Source organism: Panthera tigris, chromosome D2 (assembly GCF_018350195.1).
Source record: "Panthera tigris isolate Pti1 chromosome D2, P.tigris_Pti1_mat1.1, whole genome shotgun sequence".
Taxonomy (NCBI): Eukaryota; Metazoa; Chordata; class Mammalia; order Carnivora; family Felidae; genus Panthera; species Panthera tigris.
The window spans coordinates 5,445,399-5,464,652 of record NC_056670.1 but is presented as its reverse complement, the minus strand read 5'-3'; the positions used below and the strand labels follow the sequence as shown (position 1 = coordinate 5,464,652).

Sequence of the window (19,254 nt, the reverse complement as noted above, 5' to 3'; positions counted from 1 at the left end):
CATTCTTAACCAGGTTGGTCTGTCCTAGTTCCTGTTCGGCATCCCTTGTAGCAAGGAGGCACCTCCCAGGAGATGTACAGGTTTCTTCTTTATGGAAGGAGGGTGGGGCAAGAAAGCTGATGCCAAAGAAAGGGATTGTTCCAGACAAGGCTGTATCCTAGGGTCTCCTGGTGCAGACGGCCTCATCTCTCTTTGATGGAGGGAGACGACCCAGGGGGACAGACTCCCTGGTGCTGACGGGAAGGAAAATTTCCTGGCTGACCCAGTTTCCTAGGGCTGTCTTCTTGGGGAGGCTGAAATTGCAATTAGATTATTACCCGGGTTTGGAAACTGGGTCTAAGAGACACCATTTTAGGCCTGTGGTTCCCCCTCCCCTCCCCTTTTTTTTAAATACAGTTTTACTTATTTTATATTTAAATATAAAAACTGATATCCAGTTAGGCTGTTGAAAACTTTTTAGTATGTGTGCAACAACTTGGGTGTGAAATAATCTATACCTTTGCAATGACATTTTATCAGGTGTAAACAAAACATCAGGTATTTCTAGTTAAAATTTGGCATCCTCATGGAGATGGCCTGCATGTGCAAGATTTTGAAGACTTTTTAAAAGTAAAAACTTTATATTTGCATGCTGAAATCTTTTTAACACAATGGATTAAACAAAATATAGTTTAATATTCATGTCACTCATTTCATTTTTTTAATGTGGTTACTTAGAAAAATTAAGTTACAAGTATGGGTCACACTGTATGTCTAAGGACTGCACTTTTCCAGAGCCTAAGTCTTAACCCCTAAGCAGAGAATCATTTTATTCTACATACGCCTTTTGAGGGGATTGTGAAGTTTTAAGTCCCGTGCAAAACTTGTCATGAAGGTTGAGTATCACAGTCCAGTGAACAGATCTGAAATGACTATGACTGTTTAGTTACATATAGGACAAAGCATTCATTTGCCTTCACGTGTTTTAATAGTCTATTAAAAATAGACTTGAACATAGGTATTCAGTAAACACATGATAACTCGTATCTGCAAGTGACCAAGTGTATTTATATCACTCAATAAAATCTTGCTGATGCTGTCAGGCTGGGTCCAAGGACCCAGAGGGCGTTCCCAAGACCAGCCAAGAGGGTCCTTGGCTTCATATAGGATGGAAATCAAACATGAACCAGCAGGAGGTGAGAGCAGAGGTTACCGGAGGTACAGAGAAAGCAGGTACAGACGGAGCTCCTGGGAGACTCAGGAAGGAGCAGGGGTCTCGTCTTTGTTTGGGGTGTGGCATCCAGGAACTGGTCAGAACAAAGACGAAGGCCCGCGTGTTACTCCTTGGAGCCAGGGTCCCCGCGTGGGGACAGACGTCCAGCTCCGTGGTCTGGAATTGCCCTGGGATGGCTTCTCTCCTGGTCCTTCCTGGGACGTTTTCTATTGTAGAGCAGTCATTGACTCCGTGTCCCTTACAAGGAGGACACACACTGTTTGCACCGTGCAGCGTGTGTGATGTGGGGGTGCCGGTCCTGGCAGGAACGCAAGCAGGAAAAGGAGCAAACAGCAGATTTGTATGGAGTCTTTCAGTTTCTCTGCCTCCCTCACTCCTCGTCAAAGAAACAGAACAGCCACCTGCTAGTAATGGTTGGTTTTTCCCTGTGCTTCTTTTATAGGAGGTGAAGCAGGGTTGGGGCGGAGAAGTGTGTGTGTATTACATGTAGTAATCAGGATGGTAAGAGGTTGTTAGAATAAATTGTCGAGTTTATGAGCGGTTGCATGGCTCGTCTGCCGGTTTCCTTACTGCTGTTGCCAGTGTCTTAAGGGCTCTCACCCCATAGCATGCATCAGAACCACCTGGACCCATGGCCCGTTAAGTCAGGTGGCTGGGCCTCACCACCTCCTCTGGACATACTCAGTGTTTCTGGGGTGGGACTGGAGAGGTTGCATTTCTAACTGGTTCTCAGCTTCTGCTGAGGTCCCTGGTGTTGGGAGCCCCTTCTAAGAATCGTTGATCTGAACAACTGGACTTGAGGTGCTTTTGTTGTGTTGCTCGTTGAGCACCTCTGTATGAGATACGGGAGGTCTTTCAAGAAAGCCTGTTACTGTGTGAATGCTGACCTGGCATAGCTAGTACATGTTGATCCCACAGCAAAGATACCCTGGGCTCAGACAATGGGGGAGCAGAGTGGCTGAGGGAGTCTGGGGACAAACGAGCAGGGAGAAGCCATGACTGTAAGCGTATGCTTTCTGTCATAGGTCTTCCACATTTTCCTTAGTCTTTTTGTTCCAAGCTAGAAGAATGGTTCGCTATATCCCCTTCATAAAGGACCAGTATGATCGAGCACAATGCCCAGGATGCATAAACCAACATTTATTATTAGCTGAGTGGCCCAGAATTACTAAGAACTGTTAGAAACCTGAGGATATTTCCTGGTACGTATACATGGTTTTCACAGATGTACTTTGGAAGAACTACCATTTTATACTGCTTTCTTTGTTCCCATAATGCTTAAACTTTAGATATTTATAGCATGGCATATACTCCGAAGAAAAAATGTGCCTGGTATCTTGCATGGTTAAGTGTTGACTCTTTCAGTAAATCAAAATACCATGTATATTAAGAGTAACTCTTAAACAAACACATCAGAACATATGGACAAATGGGGGTGTTCTTCAAACTAATCACCTTCGGAAACGATAAACTTAATCCATGGAGGTTTCCATTGTTCCAAGTGATTTTTAAGCTCCTATCCTGAAATTGTTTCAGGGCTCCGATTCTAGGTCATACTGGAAAGCTGATACCTTAACTCAAAAGTGTACCTTGTTTTTGACAAAGGACAGAGCTATGCAACTAAATCAACTCTCCTTCGGACCAGAGTTGGCAAAAATGTGGTATGTAGCTATTTCCAAATAGCAAAACTTACATCACAATGCGAAGATTCTGCAGACTTGGAGAGTAGTACAAAGGATTCACCATAGATTAAGACAGATTCCAAAGAGAGTGTAAAAATATATTTTTTAATTATAACTGGCGTTTTGAAACAAGTGTACGGGCCGGCCCTCCAAGGAATAATAGATCAAATATATTCCTCCACAAAGTCCTCCCTGACCTTCCTCTTCCTTCCTCTAGGTTGGAAATGAGTTCATTTGCCTTTGCATATAAACCATCCCTTATCCCTTTCTGATGATAGTAACTCTTCTGCCTGTTAGTAGAATTATTATTTTCCTTCTAAACTATAACATCGTGCAAGGAAAGAGCTAGATTCCCCTTTGTCAATTAACAAAATGCCTTATATTCTTTAATCCCATCAACATTTATTCCAGGCACTGGCAATAGAGCAGTGAAAAAGGCAAAGACATTCCACTAGAGCAGAGGTTCTCTGAGTGTGGTCCCTGGACTGGAAGCATGAGCATCACCCAGAACCATGTGGGAAATGCTAAAATTTGGGGCCCTACTCTGTGACTGCTGCACCAGACTCTCTTGCGAATGGGGTGTCTTTACAGAAATCTGGGTTTTAGTAAGCTCCCCCAGGTGATTCTGATGCAAGCTAAAGTTTGAGAACCACTGAACTCAAGGGAGACAATCATAGATAGATAGATGGATACATACATACATACATACATACATACATAAAAAGATAGGTACATACATTGTCCTTCTTCACTGTATCCTCAGCACCTAAGATAGAGCTTAGCACAGGTGGGTGCTCATTTTATTTGTTGAATGAATAATGGGAAGTGACCTTATGCACAACCTTTCATTTTACACAAGAGGAAACCCATGGCATTAAACCATGTCCCCAGCCAGAATGGGGACCTTGTCGTTTTACTCTTAGGTCCCCAGTACTTCTCCCATTTTACTGTTTGATAAAACAGATACATAACGAAGCATGCAGAGGAATCGATAAGGTCTAGATCATCGAGGGAGATTCCCTGATGGAGCTGGAGTTTAAGGGACGGGTTATGATCGGGTATGTGTACACAGAAGATGAAGGGAAGAGAGCCAAAGCATGAACAGATAGAAATAGTCAAAACACTTTTCGAAGCCTTCGGAGGAAACCAAAACATAGTTGGTAGTATTGTGATAAAAGATGGTCTTTGGGACAGACTGTTAAAAGATTTCGACGATGAGATTTATGAGGCTAAACTAGATGGATGTGTGAGTCTGTGGGCTTTCTTCCTTCTTTCTGAAACACGGACACGTAACAGTAACAGTAGAGGTTTAAGAACACCAGTCGCGTCCATTCCTTCTTCACGAGCTCTTTTGCACCCAGACTCTGATTTTGAACATTTATATTTTATTTAAATATTTATTTCTTTTGAGAGGGAGCGAGAGCATGCATGTGCCCTCCAGCAGGGTGGGACAGAGAGAGAGAGAGGGAAAGAGAGGATCCCAAGCAGGCTCCGTGCTGTCAGCACAGAACCTGACTCAGGGCTTGATCCCACGAACCGCGAGATCATGACCTGAGCTGAAATCAAACTGACAGAGCCACCCAGGCACCCCTAAAATTTTTATTTTTAATCAAAGTATAGTAGACATTTAATATTAGTTGCACACGTACAACATAGTATTTTAACAATTACGTACGTTATGAAATGCTCACCGTGAAAAGCAGATTAGCATCTGTCACCAAAGTTAACGCTGTGCTTTACACCCCTGTGCCTTATTTTGTAGCTGGAAGTTTGCGCCTCTAGATCCCCGTCACCCGTTTTATCCGCCTCCACCCCCCACCCACGACTTGGTTACCTGTATCTGTTTCTCTTGTGTTGTTGTTGTTGTTTGTTTTTTAGAGTCCACACATAAACAAAATCATATCGCATCTGTCTTTCTCTGTCCGACTTATTTCACTGAGCATCATACCCTCTCCAGACTCTCTTCTTTAATCCCCTATAATCTTCCATCGGAAGAGGGGTAGTTACTCTTCCTGCCTTTAACATCTGCAGTCTGGCTTCGTTCTCTTCCCTTGCCTCCCACCCTGCTCCGCTCACTGTTGTGTGTTGGGGATGTCTTCTTCTCTGTCCCTTCTCATCTTCCTATGTCTAGATCCTTTCTGTCCTTCAATGCTCACTTCAGAGACTTCCTTTTTAAGTACTGGCTGAGCACCCAGTATCTTCTACCTTGTGTGTCTTCTACTGAGATTTCGGTACCTTGAAAGCCCAGAACCCGTATCTGATTTTTATTCTTCACATTGCCTAGTCCAGTGCCTTATATGTTCCAAGCACTCAGAGGATATTTTAAAAAATTAATACAAAAGGGGCGCCTGGGTGGCTCAGTCAGTTAAGCATCCGACTTCGACTCAGGTCATCATCTCATAAAGGTTTGTGAATTCAAGCCCCGCGTTGGGGCTCTGTGCTGACACCTCGGAGCCTGGAGCCTGCTTCAGGTTCTGTGTCTCCTTCTCTCTCTGCCCCTCCCTGCTCACGCTCTGTCTCCCTGTCTCTCAAAAACTAAATTAACATTAAAAAAATTTAAAAATTAATACAAGATCATCTTACAATAACGGATTACATATGTTAGCCAAATAGTAATGTAATGCTTTTAGTTCACAAAACACTTTTCTTTGGGCTCCCACATCAGGTTTTGAACAGCAATCACGTGAGGTACATACACTTGCATCCTGATTTTAAAGATGTAGAAATGTAGGGGACTGTGGGGCGCCTGGGTGGCTCAGTCGGTTAAGCGTCTGACTTCAGCTCAGGTCACGACTCGCGGTCCGTGAGTTCGAGCCCCGCGTCGGGCTCTGGGCTGATGGCTCGGAGCCTGGAGCCTGCTTCCGATTCTGTGTCTCCCTCTTTCTCTGCCCCTCCCCTGTTCATGCTCTGTCTCTCTCTGTCTCAAGAATAAATAAACGTTAAAAAAAATTAAAAAAAAAAAAAGAAATGTAGGGGACTGTTAACATAGAACTTTACGTAAAGGTAGCCTCATTTAAAATCCAGATGCCATTCATCAAAGCTAACACTGAGCACTAAACAGCAAGGAGGCCCTCTGATAAATGCTGTATAACATACAATGTCTTAAATAAGACCTCGTATTTTCCTTTCAAAAACATTTCCTTTCAACCACCTTCCTGGTCCAGGCAGGTCATGCTATCAATTTACAGCTAAGGGAAGTTCACTGCTGTGACCACGTTAACTGGCAGCGGCAGGATTCAAACCCACATCGTGCGACTCAAGAACTCACGCTCTTAAATTATTCCATTAAACAAGCTTCCCGAGGTTCATGGCGAGCAAATGGCAGAGGTATAGCCCGAGACCAGGTCTCCTGATTTGCAAATCCCTGTTTCACGACCAGTGTAGTAATCATGGGCTATCAAGGCCTGAACTCCAAATACCTTGGCCTTTTTCCTGATTGTCCTTGAGTGTAACTAATTGCAATTTTGACATCACAATCAGTGCTGTGGCGACAGATGGACCATAAGGTCTCAAAACTAAAGCGGTTGAGAACATGTTTCCTTTTTCTATTTGCAGGGCTGTAGTGAAACCTCACATAATGGATTTTTTTTTTAAAGCATCCAGTTAGATAGGTAATAAATGCACTTTTCGTAAAATGAGAGCCTGAATTTCTCAATCCCAAATTTAGGTTTGTCTGTGACATCTTCCCCAATTTTTTTTCTAACTTTTATTTATTTTAGGTAATTTTGTCCCCAACGTGGGGCTCGAACTCACGACCCTGAGATCAAGAGTTGTATGCTCTACTGACGGAGCCAGGCGGGCGCCCCACTTGAGTCTCTAAATGTATTTAATATGCAACAACATATAGAGGAATACATGGTAAATTCTATTTATTTATGCGTGGGATGAGTTGCTTTTATTGGCAAGAGGAAGAGGAAGATCCCCTGAATTTGGAGCTGCTGGGAATGTAGCATCCCAGGATTAGAGGCTTGGGAGAGGCAAACATTCTCCCTGGAGGGGATGGTGTGGTCCAGTGCTTTTTTCCTGTTGTTTAAGAGATGAAGGAAATGAGGCCCAGGGAAGACAGGAGACTTGACAGGGTTGGATGCCCAGTTGCTGGCCAGCCTAGCATGTAATGGGGTCCAGATATTCCAGTTTCCCGTGCAGAGGCACTAAGGTGAAGGGTTAAGAGCACAGGCTTGGACGTCCAGGAGGCTTGGGTTGGCTGCCTGGTTCAATAAGTAATTGTGGAGCCTGAGAACAGTTACCCCTCTGTGCTGCAGTGTCTGTTAAACGGGAACTCCGTCACCTCTGTGGATCGTCGTGTGTAACATGGGGCCTGCTTATTTTTATCACTGTGTACAGCAATTATTAATCTACATTTATTATATAGAACTTGTAGTGCTAGATAAAGCATCGTAAGTGCAAAGAGACTCCAAGTTTAGTCTACTGCTATTTACTTTTTAGTCTCCTCATTTTTGTCTTCGAAGGGGTTGGACCGGGTGAACTCATGGTCTGTTGTCAGATTATCTTGTTTTAAAAATGTGAGCTCACATCATTTGACTCAAGAACTCAAGCCCTTAAACTGCTATCCCATAAATGAGTTGCTCAAGGACGCGTCGCTCGTCAGCGGGAGAGCTCCAGCCTGAAACCGGGTCTCCCGATATTAAAACTTCTGCACGGGTAGCGTTGCCATTGTAACCGGTGGTGGATGTGTAGTTGAACATGAGCGCGTTCTGGGCTCAATCCCATCAGACACTTCACTGAGAATTTGAGTGATCCATACGGCGCTCACTGGGTTCTTATACTAAGCCCTGAAATGTACTCTTCAAATATTTAGTTGGCTGGCATTCCGTTTTTTCATCTTCGTTAGAAGGGCCTGCCTGAACTTTGACCGTGGAGGACCGTGCCCTGGGCTGGCACACAGGATACCTGTCTGAGCTTACAGTCACGTTCAGGGTGTCATTAGCGCTGTGCCTTTCGAGCGTGCCCCGGCAGACACAGGCCATTCATTCAAACCCGGGAGGAGCATAACTAATTGGACAAGACGCGGAGCTCCCTTATTCTGGCTTCAGGCTGTCACCTGAAAGGACAGAGGGAGGAAGTATCCTCAAAGACTCTGGAAAAGTACAAGCCCCGAAACCAGGTCCCGACTAAAGACATCCTGTTTGAGATGAACAACTCACGAATCTTTCTTCCTGTGACCGGAACAATCCAATACCCAGCTTCAGAGAAACGTCTGAGCTTCCGAATTCGCTTCCGAAGCTGGCCCTTTCTGAGGCTCGGGTGGCCTCTCCAGCCCTATTATGAGCCTGAGCCTCTATTTATGCCAGGTTACAGGAAAGTGGCTTTTTGGAAATATTTGAAGGAGGCCTCAGATTGTTGAAGACAACAACAAAGGCTAGTGTGGCAGAATGAACTTGGGGCTTATTATCACATTTGAATGGTCCTTGAGAAACATTATGTTGGCATGCTAATTTATTTCTTTTTTTAACTTTTTTTTAATGTTTGTCTATTTTTGAGAGAGAGAGAGAGAGAGAGAGAGAGCGAGCATGAGTGGGGGGAGGAGCAGAGATATTGGGAGACACAGAATCCAAAGCAGGCTCCAGGCTCCGAGCTGTCAGCACAGAGCCCGACATGGGGCTCGAACTCAAGAACTGTGAGATTCTGACCTGAGCCGAAGTCAGTTGCCCAACCGACAGAGCCCCCCAGGCGCCCCAGCATGTCAATTCAGGCTTGCCATCAAACAAGTCTATTCTCCAGGGCCAGAAATGAGATAAAAATGTAAAATCTGATGTTTCTAGGAATGCGATCCCTAGCACCTCCTGGTACAACTCCAGACACCGTGTCCAACCGTGGGAAGTGAGGGGTTGGGGGTGGTATTGTAACGATACTCTGCTGTCACTTGAGGCTCCGGCTGCCACCACCAAATACCCCAGATGGGGTGGCTTAAACAAGCCCAAATTTTCTCACAGCTCTGGGGGCCGGAAATGTAAGATCAAGGTGCCGGCACGTTTGTTTTCCCTGGTGGCCTCTCTACTTGGCTCCCACATGTCCTCACGTGGCCTTTTCTTCATGTGTGCAAACCCCTGGCGTGCTTTTCACTTCTTATGAAGACCAGTCATGTGGGACTAGGGCCCCACCCTTACCAGCCTCATTTACCTTAATCACCTCTTCAAAGGCTGTGTCTCCAAATATCCAACATGGGAGGTTCGGGCTTCAACATATGAATTGGGCTAAGGGGAGGAGAGAATGGACCCAGTTCAATCCCTGACATCCCATAAGGCAGCCACCTTTAAGAAAAGAAGGAAGGCAGGCATAGGTTGGACACCTTTAGGATGCTCTCTTCCCGTTCTCTCTCTCTCTCTCTCTCTCTCTCCCCCCCCCAACTCCTCATTTCTATCTTTATATTTTCTCTGCTTCAAGAACCAGATCTCTGATTTCTTTCCTTAGTCCACTGACATCTGAGGCACTCTTCCTGAGGGTTTTTATTTACTTGCTACAGATTTGCCCAGAGAGAATGATTTGCTTCTCTGAGTACAGATTCCAGCTTTGTAGGAGAGAGAAAGCAAAGGCCCATCTCTACTATGATGTCCATCTGTGATTCAGTCCAATATGGAAAAAGCATTGAGGCCAGGGTGGTAGTCAAACTACCTCACAGCTGTATACCGGGGCCCGGCCATCAGTTGCAGGGGGAGGGACCCTACAGGCACTTCTAGTGCCTTGAGTTAACCTTCTTTACCTGCTGGGCTACAGAGAGGTCCAGGATAGGGGCACTTTGAGGCTCACGACACTGTCTATCATCAGGTACAGATTTGCAATTATTTTAATATTTATTTTGAGAGAGAAGAAGAAGAGAATCCCAAGCAGGCTGCATGCTCAGCGTGGAGCCCATCCATCCCACGACCCTGGGGTCATGACCTGAGCCAAAATCAAGAGTTGGATGCTCAACTGACTGAGCCACCCGGGCGCCCTAAGATTTGCAGTTATTTTAAACACTTGTCCAGCCATCCTGCTCACAGCTGAGTATCTGCCCTGGTTGACCACAGATTCCAACCAGCTCTTGGTGGCCCAGCCTTGTTCGGGAGGGGGGTGGGGTTGGGCTTTTCCCAGCGGGGAACCTGCCTGCCACCAGAGGCACGCTTTACCTCACTCTTCTAAGTTGGCCCCTCTGTCTCAGCAAAAATAAAATATTAGTTCCCACCATGAGTAATGTCCATGTAAGCTTTTAAATATTGACCACAGTCAGAAAAAAACAGTCTGGTATCAAACAGTAAAGGAAGTTTAGCTGCCGATTCACGATCTTCGCCCAGCTCTCACTATACATAATGTATGATTTTCCTGAAGGTGAAGAGAGCATACATTTTTAAAATACCAAACTCCTCTGTCACTCGGGTAAAAATACTGAGACTTCTTTTCTTGGCAGCTTAACGGTAACCATAAACGGTGGCGGTTCTTGTGTTCATTGTCCTCTTTGTCACCATCAGCTGACATTGACCTTGCAGCGGCTGTGTATCCTTTCCCGGGGAGCCGCACGATGCCAGAGCCCCATCTCACTCACTTCCAGGTGTTTGCCTGTTCCCTCCCCGCCCTGGGGACAAAACAGAGACCTGCAGGGAGACAGGGAGGTGCAAATGACCTATGCTTCTGGAGTGCAGTCTTTCGTGAGCCCTGAAAATTGAATTGTGTGTGTTAGCCCGCCGCCCACGAGGGGTCCAGAAAAGAACAGCTGAGGCCTGCAGGGAGAATAAAGGAAAATGCCAGGTTTCCCTGCCCGTTCAGTGGTCTGGGCTTTGCTGCCGAGGCCTCGGGATTGAGCGGTGGCGGGGGCCCTCATTCTCACCTGCAGGGAGGCCAGGCTCTGAGAGATCCCCCGAGAACAGGTGTCTGGCAGGAAGGAGACAGACCTGACGCTTTTCAGACCAGCGGCAGCCTGAAAAGTCTTTAGGAAAACTTTTATGCTTTTATGCAACTAAAAGCGATTCAGCATCTCGTTTGCGAAAATACTCCTAAGGCACGTGCTCTGTCGAGAGCAGCCCCCGAGTTTGACAAGCTGGGGGGTTTAAACGTGAACCGAAATGGGGTTCCTGCTTTCAGTAGCCCCTTTTTGTTTGTTTGTTTCTTTTTGTTTTGTTTTGTTTTTTGTTTTTTGTTTTTTTTTGTTTTTTTTTTTTACTAGAAACTGTCATCAGTTTTCACCTGGAACTTCTCCCGCTGAGGATTTATGGTGCTCGGATTCAGCTTTGTGGCGGAAGAAGGGCTTGCCTGCGAGGGGTGTCTCTCGTGTCAGGCAAGATAGAGAATTCGGGATCGGAGCCCACGGCTTCCGGATGCATTTTTGATTTGTTGGGTTTCCTCAGAGGTGTGTAGGAAACAGAAATAGAATTGCTATTTACCCCCCGACCCTCTTGCTGAGGCTGAGGATAAACAAGGATTTGTGTTTTTTCCTTTATTACTCAGAAAAAGACTGTTCTGCCTCTTTCCCGTGCTAGGCTCTTCGTGGCCACACACACCCATACATGCTGAGGACACAGGGCTATACTGGTAAGTGCTTGCATCTGACTCAAAGCAGGTGTGACTCTGGCAGCCCTTCACCCCGCTGTCTAGAAGGGGGGGGCAGGGGCGAGCCTGCTCCTTGGTGGGTAATCTGTCGTTGCCAGGCCATTGATTCAACCAGCACCGTATTGTTATTTTCCGGCCAGAGTTCTTAAACTCTAACCTTCACGTAAAGCATATGATCACTTAAGAACAATTTTTAAGTGGAGCGTAGATAAAACATAATCAGGTTTATTTCTTACTTCTATTAAGTATCAAATCTAAGCTTAAATGTTACTTGTACTTGGAGAAAGGTGATACAAATACGAGTCTATCTTCGACCATCAGACTGTGTTCACTACGAGAGCATCGTATGAGCCTGCGAACCAGGGACAGTGGGGTCCAGCCTGTGCTGATTACTTGATTCTGTCCTGTTGTGGGGCTCACTGACTAGTTACATCCTATAAGGATTTTGTTTCCTAAAATGACATTTCTTACTCACATACTTTCTCCCATTAAAAAAAAAATTCTTGGGGCGCCTGGGTGGCCCAGTCGGTTAAGCAGCCGACTTCGGCTCAGGTCATGATCTCACGGTCCGTGAGTTCGAGCCCCGCATCGGGCTCTGTGCTGACAGCTCAGAGCCTGGAGCCTGTTTCAGATTCTGTGTCTCCCTCTCTCTGACCCTGCCCCGTTCATGCTCTGTCTCTCTCTGTCTCAAAAATAAATAAACGTTAAAAAAAAATTTAAAAAAAGAAATTCTTTCAGGGCACCTGGGTGTCTCAGTCAGTTGGGCGTCTGACTCTTGGTTTCGGCTCAGGTCATGATGTCGCAGTTCGTGGGATCAAGCCCTGTGTCAGGCTGTGCGCTGACAGCATGGAGCCTGCTTGGGGTTCTGTCCCTCCCTGTCTCCTGCCCCTCCCCGTTCACACACACACTCTCTCTCTTTCTCTCTCTGAAAATAAATAATAAACTTTAAAAATAGGACTTACAAAAAGTCTTCCTTTTTTCCATTTCCACAGTCGCTGCGCACTGTGGAGGTTACTTTCTCACCTCCTCCTTTCACAGTACAAGTGTCTGTTCCCTGTGGTCTGGGGAGAAGACAGTTTCGGGCGCTTAGAGGGGACACCACCGTAGGAGACAAAACAAAGCCCCCTTGTTTCTGGTTTCCCTCCGGAGGCCGCAAGGCAGTTCTGATCGCTGACCTGAAAGCTGAGCGTTCGGTGGCCACTTCCTTCAGAAGACACCGCACTCTTCCTCCGCGTAGGAGGTGGCCCCCAGTGGCAGTAGGGGCCCGAGCGAGAAAAGCAGCTGGAACCCCTGCAGGAAGAGTTGACCTGAGGGAGAGAGTTTGGGTCTCTACTGAAGACCGAAGCAAACACGTTGATGAACAGTGTCAGAAGAGCCAGGATCGTGATAAACTGAGGGGGCAGCGGGTGTATATTCTCCTCTTTCCTCTCTACATAGTCTTCCATCCGTGTGTTAAAACTATTGTCAGTGTTGATGCTTGTTCGCCATACTGTTTGGAGAACCAAGGGTTTAGTGGAAGTATCCCGATCCAACTCTAGTTGTCTTTTCATACACTCAGAAATGCTAATACTCCTCCCTAGAACCTACCAGAAAGCTCTGTGATTCCAGACCATTACTATTGCAGCTACAATGCCCTGCTCAGTCCCAAATACTCCTCGCACCCCTCGACAGCCTTGGGAGGATTTTTCCGTGCATGAGGAAACTGAGGCACAGGCAGGCCCAACAGCCCGCCCTCGGTTTTAGAGCAAGCAGGTGACGGACTCAGGGCCGGACAGTCCGACCGAGGGAGATGGTTCATGAATTCCTCAAAGTTCTAACCCAGATTTTGTGCACTTAGACTAAATGTTTTATTCTCCTGAAGGAAAAAAAAATATGTGTTACATTTCACCACCAGCCACATATTCTAACTTTTCCCTGCCTTGTCAGCTGCCTGTCAGGTTTATAAAGAAATGCGGCATAAAACTGACAGGAAGAAACTCTGAAATCCATAACCACATGGCAGAATATTGAAAAATCTTCACACAGGCTTATTTTGTCATTTATTGTATAGCCCTAAACCAGCTGCCAGGGGCACAGGTGATTTAATAGGCACCATTTAGCTAATACATTATTTTGCCAAGAAAATTCATTGTGCTGAATTCTTTTTTAATCTTTCGTGGCTGCTTACTTATAAAAACAGAGTGCCTAGAAGCTCTGAATTATTTCACAGAGGGGAGAAGCCAAACAGAGAAGGCTATTAATTTAAGCTGTTTCAAATGGAAATTGTCACTCTGGAGAAAGAAATGGAGGTGGGCATAAGATATATACGATTCTTGGATAAAGAGAGACACTTGAAACGGCACATTTCATGTTTGGAGGTTCAAAAGGCATCATTTGTCAGTAGGTTATTAAACTAAGTTGAGTATTTTCTAGCTTTTAAACCAGGATGATGAATACGAAAGTGTTTTTCACACTCTTAAAGGATCATGCACACCTCAGGCACACGGAGGCTTCTGCAATGCAAGTGAGGTGTTGGGCGTGTTAGCATTCTGTGGGAATGGTATTTGTACAACACTATACAGTTTCCGATCTCTCTTCAGCAGAGGACGTCCAGACATTATTTAAAATTCTCAGTGTTGTTTAGAATCTAAAAGAGAGCCTCTGCATCCCGTAGATTGATGTGTGCTCTTGTTTTTAACTCTCACACTTAACGTAATGCTTAGACATCGTATGTTCAGATTTCTTCGTACAGAGGAAAATAGTGGTCACACGCCATGGAGGCACGCGGGTCACCTCACACCAGGGAGGCTGCATCGAGCAGACCACTAAGGCACATTTAGGACAAAGAAGAGAAAAAAAATAGGACAGTTGAAAAGTAGAGTTTTAGAAGAGGGTCTGTCTCTTGAAAGAAGAGAGAGAGAGAGGAGGCAAACGAATGACATGGTATTATTGACAAATTAATGACACCAGTATTCTGAAATGTTGGCAGACATCATTCACTGCTTCTGTAGTCACAAATGCTAGAAACAGCATAAATAGCAGCAGTGAATTCAACAAATTACATTTATTAATGGCTATAGATTATAAAATATATTCTCTTTCCTAGAATTACATGCAACTGGCTAAAATGAGGGAAAGCCTACAGATGTACTTATGGAATCCTGGTCTTTAGATATATTTTAATGAAAAAGAGCAAGTTACACGACACTGTTATAGCATAGCTACATTCTTTTTCTGCCTCCCGGGGTATGTATACATGCATGTGTGAACCGTTCTCTTTGTATATGCGTAAGGTGTTTCCAAGGATATCTGAGAAGCTAATAATAACAGTTCTACCTGGGTACGAAGACTGGGAATCGGATAATAAGGTTTATTTCCTTCATGGCATTTTTTTTTTACTGTTGGACTTTGTTTCTCTGTGTTCTTCTTCTTCTCCCCTGACAAAAACATTTCACGAGATACAACTTAGAGTTCAGTTTTCTACTGTTTGTCAAGATTCGCAGATAGGTTGGCACATTAAAAAAAGAATTCTCACTCAAATTAGCATGCATCAGAAATCCGTGTAGGATCTCGTGAAAATACAGACACGTGGGTCCCCTCCAAGCAGGTTAACTGGACACAGAGCCCTGGAATGTGTGTTTGGAATGGACCTCGGGAACCGAACCCTCAGGAGTCTGCAGACTTCCCTCAGAAACACTTGCCCTGAGCTGGTAGAACTCACCAGCTCGCATGGAGACACTTCTGGCGTGAGCCATCCAACAGCCTGAAGATGGAATTCTACCATGACCGCTTTAGAAAAAAGCATCTGTGAAAAATAACAGTTATTACTCTCATTATTGTTGGATCTTCTATTGACTTCTTCCCACCAAAAGGAAGGGCGAGGATGGCCATTATATTCACCGTTTTCCCTTTGTCTGAGGGGGGTGATGTGGACAGCCCTGATGTGGAAAGTCACAATGAGAAAATATTGGAAACTTGTCTTAGCACGTTACCTCTAAGTTGCTGAATATGTGCTGAATGGTAGCTGCTCCTATATATGCTTGCGTGACTTTGCTTTCCCAGACTTTTGTCATGAGACCGGTGAGCCCTGGTGGCTCAGGTCCACGGGGATTAAGACTTGAAACCATTTGGTCTCCTCTTCCCGAATCACATGGCTGTGCCATGTGGACGTACAGCATGCCTCCTCGCGTCCTCTCTGTGTTCCTTGCTTTGCAGGATGGTGGGCCCTCATCACCACTGCTCCTGGAGAAATGACACATTCCACTGTTTCTCTTCTCCCACCTGCCGCAACCACTGCTTGCTTCTCTCCTGCTTCTCCCACCCCAGGAAGAGTGGGAGAGGATGTTCACGAGCTTCCACGAGTCGTCAGAACTTTGGTTGTGCTACCAGGCAGAGACCTAGCTCTTCTAGTTTGCAGACTGTTAGCCATGGATCAGATAATTGCCCTGAGGATATCTGAGTGGCTTCATCCTGGCTTAGCATCACACAAAACATTCCCTTCCATTCCTGAACCCATGTTTCTTTTTTTTTTCAATATATGAAGTTTATTGTCAAATTGGTTTCCATACAACACCCAGTGCTCATCCCAAAAGGTGCCCTCCTCAAGACCCATCACCCACTCTTCCCTCCCTCCCACCCCCCATCAACCCTCAGTTTGTCCTGAACCCATGTTTCAAACTAAGCCCAAGTGTGTGGACATTCATGTATTGCAATAGGTCCGTGAGGTCTCTCTCAGCATTCTAGGACTTAGCCATCTACCCCAAATCTTTTTTGCATTTTACTCAGGATGGTCTCCTGGAAACAGGTTGCCAGGTCACTGACTCTGCTAACCTGGCATTCCCAGATTGAGCACATAGATTAGCCTTTCAGGTTTCTAGGAACTTACTATCATAGGGTATATTAAAACAAGTACACCATTTTCCATGCAATTGTTATCATTCATTGGGTTGCCAAGGTAACAAGCACCATGTGAACTATTAGAATCTGTATGGATGTAGCTGTTGAGTCGTTAATACTAAAAACTATGCATTATTCAGCAAGCTGTTCTCTCTACTTACCTAACGATGTAGCTTTTCTTCTCTAAAAGGACAAGTGATGGTCTCCCAATTTGATGGGAAGCATATTTAACAAGATAGACATCAGTAAACAGAATGGATTTGTGCCAGAAAAGCTGCCTGTGTACTAAATTCTATTTTCCTGTTGATGTCATCATAAAATTGGAGATTCTATTCTGTGATTTTTTTGGGGGGCTTTTCCTCATAAAAGATCATTTGCAGTTAATACTGCAAACTTGAAAAAAAAACACAGAAAAAAGGAAAATTTGTATTTTTACAGGAGCACTAATACTTAGGTAAATAGCAAGTTGTAAATACAGGATTTCTCAGGTTATTATTATTATTATCTTGCCCCAATAGGTTAAAGGTTGAAAGAGGGAAAAAAGATAGTAGCTCTTGCAAAGAATTCTGATTGATCAACTTTAAATGGATAATTTTTTTCTTTTAAGTATTCTATAGTAGAAGAGTTCAGAGTTCTGTTTGCTCAGCCCCGTTTCATTGCAAATGAATAAGCTAAAAGCACATTAAAAGATGCTATGGCACCATGAATAAATGCCAAACAGTAAACAGTATATATGTAGATCACATCACTGTGTGGTACACCTTATGCAATGTTACACGTCAATTACATCTCAATAAAACTAGGGAAAAAATTATAAATAAAAAAAAAATCTTAAAAAAAACCAGCCCCAAACAAAAATAGGCATTCAGATTATAGCAGTTGTTATACATTTGGAAATCTTGACACAGTGGAGCCTGAAAGCATTCTGTGAATTTCAGGGTTTTGTACATAGGGCATAATAATGGCAAATACTTGGAAATAAATGCAACCAGGATGTTAAAACATCCATCACGTGATTAAGAATGCCTTCCTTTAAAGAACTTATTTGTTGGAAGTAAAAATTCAAAAATATTTCCTAATCATCCTTTTTAAATTATGTACTTATTTATTTATTTTTAAATTTACATCCAAGTTAGCATATAGTGTAATAATGATTTCAGGAGTAGAATCCAGTGATTCATCCCCTATGTATAACACCAAGTCCTCATCCCAACAAGTGTCATCCTAATGCCCCTTACCCATTTAGCATCCCCTCCCCAACCGATAGCCCCTCCAGCAACTGTCAGTTTGTTCTCTGTATTTAAGAGTCTCTTAGGTTTTGTCCCCTCTTTGTTTTTATATTGTTTTTGCTTCCTTTCCCTTATGTTCATCTGTTTTGTATCTAAAATTCCATGTATGAGTGAAGTCATATGATATTTGTCTTCCTTTGACTGATTAATTTTGCTTAGCATAATACCTTCTTGTTCCATCCATGTTGTTGCAAATGGCAAGGTTTCATTCTTTTTGATTGCTGAGTAATACTCCATTGTGTGTGTGTGTGTGTGTGTGTGTGTGTGTGTGTGTGTGTGTATACACACACACCACATCTTCTTTATCCATTCATCCATCGATGGACATTCAGGCTCTTTTCATACCTTGGCTGTTGTTGATAGTGCTGCTGTAAACATTGGGGTGTATGTGCCCCTTCTAGACAGCACACCTGTATCCTTTGGATAAATACCTAGTAGTGCAATTGCTGGGTCATTGGGTAGTTCTCTTCTTAATTTTTTGAGGAACCTCCATACTGTTTTCCAGAGTGGCTTCACCAGTTTGCATTCCCACCAGCAGTGCAAAAGGGTTCCTCTTTCCCCACATCCTTGCCAACATCTGTTGTTGCCTGAGTTAATTTTAGCCATTCTGACAGGTGCCAGGTGGTATCTCATTGTGGTTTTGATTTGTGTTTCCCTGATGGTGAGTGATGTTGAGCATTTTTTTTCATGTGTCTGTTAGCCATCTGGATGTCTTCTTTGGAAAAGTGTCTATTCATGTCTTTTGCCCATTTCTTCACTGGATTATTTGTTTTTTGGGTGTTGAGTTTGATAAGTTCTTTTTGGTTTTGGATGCTAACCCTTTATCTGGTATGTCCTAATCATCTTTTGATTAAATAGTCAAGGACTTGATTAGTTCCACCTCATACCATATTGAGTTGACAGTTCCATCCTAGATCTGGGGATAAACGCATCAGCCCAGTCCCCACCCACAAGGAACTATGAATGCAGCAGGAAAGCTAGAAAACAAACACACACTCGTAACAAAGTGATTAATGCCAGAACAGGGGAAATTAAGGGTCCTATGTTATTGGTTCTGAGGAGTGTCACCAAAAAAACCCACTATAAATGTAGCTTTTTTGCTTAACTACAGGCAGATCCCTAACTCAGAGCATGAGATTTAATCATCCTCAAGTAAGAAGGGAAACATCTTTAGAAATGAAAGAGTAATGAGCCTGTAACCAATAGCATGGTCAGCAAATTATAAACCTTTGCATTGAAGTCTTCCCAGCCTCCTGCCTTGATTATTACAGTGTTTTTCCAACCCATTTTCCTGTCTCAGGTCTCTCTGGCCCCCATCATTCATCTGTTTATGCACATTCATCCAAGTCCATTATCTCCTGTGCCCTAGATATTATTCTGGGTGCTACGTGCAGTGAAATGAAGTTCCTGTTCTCAAAAGGCTTACGTTATAGTGGGAGGCAGGGCAAGGAACAAACAATAAACTGAATCACTAAAATAGTAATAATTTCCACTTAAAACAGGTGCTGTCTAAGGGGAATAAGTGTTTTTAACTGGGGTTACTTTGGAGCATGTCATCAAAAGAGGCTTCTCTGAATAGGTGGCCTTTAAGCTGAGACATGAATGCAAAAGGTCAGAGATCAGAGCATTCCTGGCAGAGACCAAGCAGTTCCCT

General features: G+C 44.2%; 1 protein-coding gene across 3 annotated transcripts in view; it reads left to right on the top strand.

Annotated features, from left to right (window-relative positions):
- The window catches only part of PRKG1 (protein kinase cGMP-dependent 1), a 1,248,331-nt gene that overhangs the window by 696,384 nt on the left and 532,693 nt on the right, over positions 1 to 19,254 (top strand). The window lies entirely within an intron of this gene.